This window comes from Triticum dicoccoides, chromosome 1B, assembly GCF_002162155.2.
Source record: "Triticum dicoccoides isolate Atlit2015 ecotype Zavitan chromosome 1B, WEW_v2.0, whole genome shotgun sequence".
Classification (NCBI taxonomy): Eukaryota; Viridiplantae; Streptophyta; class Magnoliopsida; order Poales; family Poaceae; genus Triticum; species Triticum dicoccoides.
The window spans coordinates 672,840,636-672,846,993 of NC_041381.1; the positions used below are offsets into that span (position 1 = coordinate 672,840,636).

Sequence of the window (6,358 nt, forward strand, 5' to 3'; positions counted from 1 at the left end):
TCTTTTTTGGCGTGCACATTTCATTTCCATGACGATTTGGTGAAAAGCGGCGATGGAATAAGATTTTTTTTACCGTGAGATTCAGCTATGATAATGTAACAAAATCTGTCAGGAGGTGGGCCCAGAATGAAGTTTGATTTGAAAAAAAAAACGAGAAAAAGGAGGAGCAAAGCGGCGATGGAATAAGATTTTTTTTACCGTGAGATTCAGCTATGATAATGTAACAAAATCTGTCAGGAGGTGGGCCCAGAATGAAGTTTGATTTGAAAAAAAAAAACGAGAAAAAGGAGGAGCGACTCCGCTGGGGATCGAACCCAGAATCTCTGGTTTCGTAGACCAGCGCCTTATCCATTGGGCCACGGAGTCATTGTGTCATTTGGTGGCACACACAAGTTACAATACTCGGCCATTATGAGCAGAGAATGGAAAAAAGACAACAGTGCTCAACAGCACATGTAAGTGTGAAGGTAAAATTATCCTTGAAATTGTAAATATATGTAGTAAAATCTATGTGTAAGTGTGGAAGTTAATGTAAATAAAATATGCTACTCCCCCGGATCCATATGCTGCCTGGTCATAGATCTTACCCTATGTATCTCCTGGGAACTTCACACCCTACAATAAAGAGCAGATAGCCCACATGAATCATGGGAATAACACTACGAGGCCTTTGACGAGTAAAGCAGAAATGCAAGATTTGGAATTGTCGCAGCTTTAGTACAACTTCCCGCGATAAAAGGATATGAAATATATTGGGCACAGGAATAAATAGTGTGAGTCAATTCCCCACACTGCTTATCTCTTCAAAAGGGCACTAAAAGTACATTCTTTTCCTCCTGAAACCCAAAAGGAAACAAATGCTTTCCTCGCACTGTTAACATTTTTGATAAGAGCATCTGTGACCTATGCTCAAGTGTGAAACTGTACAGATATGAACGAAACATGTGTGTGCACGTGTCAAAAAATTGTCCACATTGGACACAAGAATGAGGAGTGCCAGTGCATTCTCCACATTGCCCATCTCTTTTCCTCACAGATTACCTTAATTTCCTTCCCAAAGCAAAGCATGTAAGCACAAAGTTGAAAAAAAAGTTACAATCTCCAATCCCTAACATTCTGGTAAGAACATTCAGAAGGTGTGCTTAACCATATATAAGAACAACAAGTTGCATAAATTAGAATGGTCCTTAGCCAGTTAAGCTCATCTGCGACACAATTGATGTCTACACCATGTTACCAACCAAATCCTTTGTATTGCAAGTAAAACAGACACAAACACCCACAACCTTAACAAGTTTCTTGTCAGCTAGAACCTGAATAATTAACAAGTTTCTTGTCTATGATCCAAGGAGGAGAGAACCGGAAGTTTTGAGTAGCATGCCACGTAATAAAGGTAGTCTGTACGACAACCATCTTTGATCTTGCTAAGTTTCCCAGTGGTGATGTTGTACGAAAAAAGCTTCATTTGAACCTTGTCAACAAGGAAGAGAGCCTTTCTTTCCGAATCAAGAGCGGCAATCTGATAATCACACCAACGGAACCAACCCTCAGCACCACCGTGAAGCAACTCGCCCTTTCCAAATGGATTGCCCATACTAAGACGATACTTCAAAGACCATTTGTAGGAATCACAAGTATCAAGATTGAAAACTGCAACTGTATGACCGCTCTCCTCTGGAAGTGCACACTGCAAGAACCCTGATGATTGACCAAAACAACCGGATACGAGATCCGAATGGCCGTGCGGCAACTTCACAGTAAAATGACGGGGTGGTTTGCCAGAACCCATTACCTCCAACCCCAGAATGTCATCCCCGCCTGTGTGCACGTACAACACTCCTCCTATAAAGTGGTGTGGACTACAAATGTCTATAAAAGGACTCCATGGAGCATCCACAATCCATGTGGATAGGTCAGACGAGAACACCTGAAGTTTACTCATATCGAGTTCCCGAACACCATCAAACTTAAATACATGGAATTGTGCCGACCATGATGGATCGAAGGCCAAAAAAGCATCACATGCGAAGTCAACTCGGCCAATGTGAATATCAGGAAGTGACCTCCACTCCTGTGTTGCGGGGTTACACACAATGAAGCGGCAAGCTTCTGGACAAATGTAACTGCTCTTGTAGTTACAAAGAGCTAGGCCATTGCAACAATCCACAAATTCTAAGTGCTCATGGCGCGGCAAGAATGTAAGAGCTCCATTAATTTCCTCATCATTTGGTGACAGGCTAACAAGTTGGGCAACAGATGAATCCTTGCGTCCGTGAAAAAGACCAGTGGGAATTTTCGGCAGTTTCCATTGGTAGTGTGGATCAGAGGCAAGGGCAAGCCAAGCCTTGCAGACACATTTGAAACGGCAGAAAGACTTGAAGGGCACCCGAGAGAGGATTTCCACCAAAAGATCATCAGTTAGACTAACAGCAGCAATCACCTTAATTGAATCCATCTTTGCATGGCAGAATACTGAAAGGCAAAAATTGGCAATGTCAAAATACAATACAAATCATTTTTGGACCATGGTAAATTGACAATATGTTACTATGGAATTCATTCAATACCTCCATCCTACAGAGGTTTTGATTGTGTACGTGGAAAATAACTGTATTTCACATGTACTCCCTCCGTAAAATAATATAAGAACGTTTAAATAACTAAAATAGTGATCTAAACACTCTTATTAGTTTACAGAGGGATTATCGATCTAGTATATGTAAGATAGTAACCCAGTAGTATTCTAGAGCCACCCGACACACATCGATTGCCCACCCCCTTTATAGGAGCTGTTCGGTTTAACAAAAGGTGACACGCAAGTAAACGTAATGAGATCACAACGGCAGTCCATGCAGTTATGGACGATTACTGAATTAGTTTGGTTGACGAACATAACTGGACTACGGAGTACATAATGGAAAAATATGAAGAAAAAAAAAACCCTTCTCTAATGTTCTAGCTATGGACAACATACGGCGAGCCGTCGGCCAGCGCCCTTACGCCCATGGCACGGCCTGCATGTTTGGAAGAAGAAGGTGCAATGGAGAGCACTGTCGGTCTCAATTGTGAACCACGAGGCCTCATGCAGCAGCGAGAAATAACTTCCATGGACGAGATCTCAACAAACGATTCATTACTCTCTTTATTAGGAACCCTTGCGGTTTCTCAACAAACGATTCATTAATCTTTTTTTCTCTTCAGATCTCTCGGGGTGCATACGCTTGCTACGAACCAGGAGAATCATGGGCTGAATAACGACGTTGATTGGCCAATTAGTTAGGATATAATGGAGTATATCTTGGTCTTAAGTGGATCTGCTAGCTAGGGTTTAGATGGGTGCAAAACCAGGGAACAATCAGGGTCAGGGAGCACGCACCAAGGGGGAGAGAGAGGAGAGCTGGGCACGAACCTGTGGAGGAGGTTGAGTTGCCGCGGCGAAGACTACTCATGATATTAGCAATATAAATCTTGACTACTTTTTTTTTTCGAAACGGAGGCAAAAAATTTGCCTCATCGATTAAATAAGAGAGAGTAGATTAGAGTTTTACAGCAACCACCTTAAACACGACATGCGGACTACTCATGTTATACAATAAGCCCTAGTTTCTTCGCACCAGCTGTAACCCAAAGCTTGGCCTCCTCCAGGATTGTGTTAAGAAGAATAGGCGGCGGAGCACTTTTGTGTCGGAACACCCTAGCATTACGTTCATTCCAGATGGTCCAGGAGACGAGGAGGGTTAGGGAGGCCAAGGCACTCCTGTTGGGGACGTGGCTCCCAGTACCATCCTCCCACCAATCCAGGACGGAGCCATGAAGATGCCACCCGGAGGTGTCAATGTGATGAAGACCAAGCTTGGTCGCGAGAGACCTCCAAAGCCGAATAGTGAAGCGGCACTTGAAGAGAAGATGAGCACCCGTTTCCTGCTCCCTAGAGCAAAGAGGACACAGGCCGCAGTTGGCCCACCCGCGCCTCTCCAGGCGGTCCGCAGTCCAGATCCTATCTTGAATAGCCAACCAAGCAAAGAATTTGATCTTCGGAGGAGTCCAAACTTTCCAGACCATACGATCCATTGGTGACAAGGTTAACCCAAGAAATTGAGCTTTATAAGCACTGGCTGTCGAGTACATCCCATCATTGGAATGCTTCCAGGTGATGTCGTCGTCCCGATGCTCATCAAGATGGACGTCATCCAAAAGCATCCAAAGAGTAAAAAACTCTCGAATGTGGTCACCGGTGACGACGGTGTTGTAGCTGATTTTGAAGATCCAAGCGTTCCCTCTAATAGCCTCCCTAACCTTCCAGTTCTTTCTCCTGGAGGCCTCAAAGATGTGTGGGGCGATCTCCTTGGGCTTACGGCCAAGAAGCCAAGGAGAATCCCAGAAAGGCGTTTTGGCTCCATTACCCAACGTAATGGTGGTGGAGGCATGAAAGAAACTTAGATCATCCTCCGTACAAGGGTTGCCAAAACCAACCCATAATCTGTGGGGCTCCTTCCATTCAAACCAAGGCCACCTAAGGCGAAGGGCACGCGCAAATTTTTCAGAGTTAAGCACCCCCAGGCCACCATACTCCTTGGGCCTACAAACTGTGTCCCATCTCACTTTGCACTTGGCTCCCGTAGTCTTGTCAGCACCTGACCAGAGGAAAGCCCGTTCAATCTTGGTCAGACTATGAAGAGTACTTTGAGGCACGATGAGCGGTGTGACTGAGAACACCGCTTGGGAGCAAAGGACTGATTTGACAAGGGTCGTGCGCCCCATAGCTGTGATGTTTTGGCCTTCCCAAGTAACCAACTTGCCGGCCGCCTTGTCTTCGAGATACTGAAAATCCACCCGCTTGAGCTGCCAGACCGAGAGCGGGAGGCCTAAGTATTTGACCGGGAATGACGCACGGGTGGCCGGCAAGCTCCCAAGGATGGGCTCAAGATGAATGTGGGCACACCTAATTGGCATGACCGAGCTCTTCTGAAAGTTGCAACAGAGGCCCGTAACCTCGCCAAAGCCTCTCAAGATCGCTGCAAGGTTGTCAATGTCCTGCTTGAAAGGAGCCACAAAGACGGCCGCATCATCAGCATAAAGCGAAGTAGGCATCTCGCCCCCCCGTCCCTGGACCTTGCGAAGGAGACCTTTTGCTGTTGCCAAATTAAGGATTTTCTGAAGCGGGTCGATCGAAATGACAAAGAGCAGGGGGGAGAGGGGATCCCCCTGCCGAAACCCGCTGCCGTGCTTGATGGGCGGCCCTGGCAGACCGTTGAGAAGGATGCGGGAGGATGATGTCGAGAGAAGAGCAGCAACCCAAGCACGAAATCTGGTGGGAAACCCAAGCCGTTGAAGAAGCTCCAGGAAATATCCCCACTTCACAGAGTCAAAATCCTTCTTGATGTCAAGCTTGAAGAGGAGGGCAGGAGTTTTGCACTTATGTAACCTCCGCGCGAAGTTCCTCACGTACAAGAAGTTGTCATGGATGCTGCGCCGCTTGATGAAAGCGCTTTGGGCGTTCGAGACAATACCATCTATAAGTGGGGCAAGCCGGAGCGAGAGAACTTTGGCGATGATTTTGGCAATGGAGTGAATGAGGCTAATGGGCCTATAGTCAGAAATGCCCTCAGCCCCATCCTTCTTGGGCAAGAGAACAACGTTGGCAGAGTTGATGTGAAGGGCGTCAAAGCGTTGGACCACCCTCATGACTGTATGCCTGATGACCCTCCAACATCTCTTGAAGAACAGTCCCGTGAAGCCGTCAGGGCCAGGTGCTTTATCAGAAGGCATGACCTTGATGGCCTCCCAAACCTCCTCCTCAGAAATGGTGGCATCAAGGCCGTGCAAATCATGGGGATAAACGCCTAGCTCTTCCCAGTTAAAGTCTTTGTCACCCGAACCCCTTCTCCCCATCACCTCATGGAAGTGGTCATGAATGATCTTCTCTTTTTCTGTGTGCTCGGTTACCCAACCATGCTCGTGCTGGATCCGATGAATGTGGTTCTTTCGCCGCCTAGCATTAATGCGCCGATGGAAAAATTTGGTGTTAGCATCACCATCTTTCAAATTTGCAACCCTTGCACACTGACTCTTTCGAGCCCTCTGGAGCACCGACAAGCTAATAACCCTTCTCTTCAGTCTTGAACGGAGGTCCCGCTCCTCAGGGGATAGGGGTCTCCCCTCCTGTGCAATGTCAAGGTGAAGGATCACCAGCTGAGCCGCATGGAACTGGACCTTCGCCTTGGAGAAAAGCTTCCTACTCCACTCAGAGAGACGCAACGCGGTTTTCTTGAGCTTTTGATACAAAATCTGGTATGGCTCAGTGTGTCGCACCCGCTCGGCCCAAGCCTTCGAGACCACCTCATCAAAACCAGGCAGG

The 6,358-nt window shown here is 46.7% G+C and overlaps 1 non-coding gene across 1 annotated transcript; it reads right to left on the reverse strand.

Annotated features, from left to right (window-relative positions):
• Nucleotides 1-293: 293 nt before the first annotated feature.
• On the reverse strand, nt 294-366 carry TRNAR-ACG. Its single transcript has one exon. It is a non-coding gene; the product is annotated as a tRNA-Arg (tRNA).
• Nucleotides 367-6,358: the final 5,992 nt, after the last annotated feature.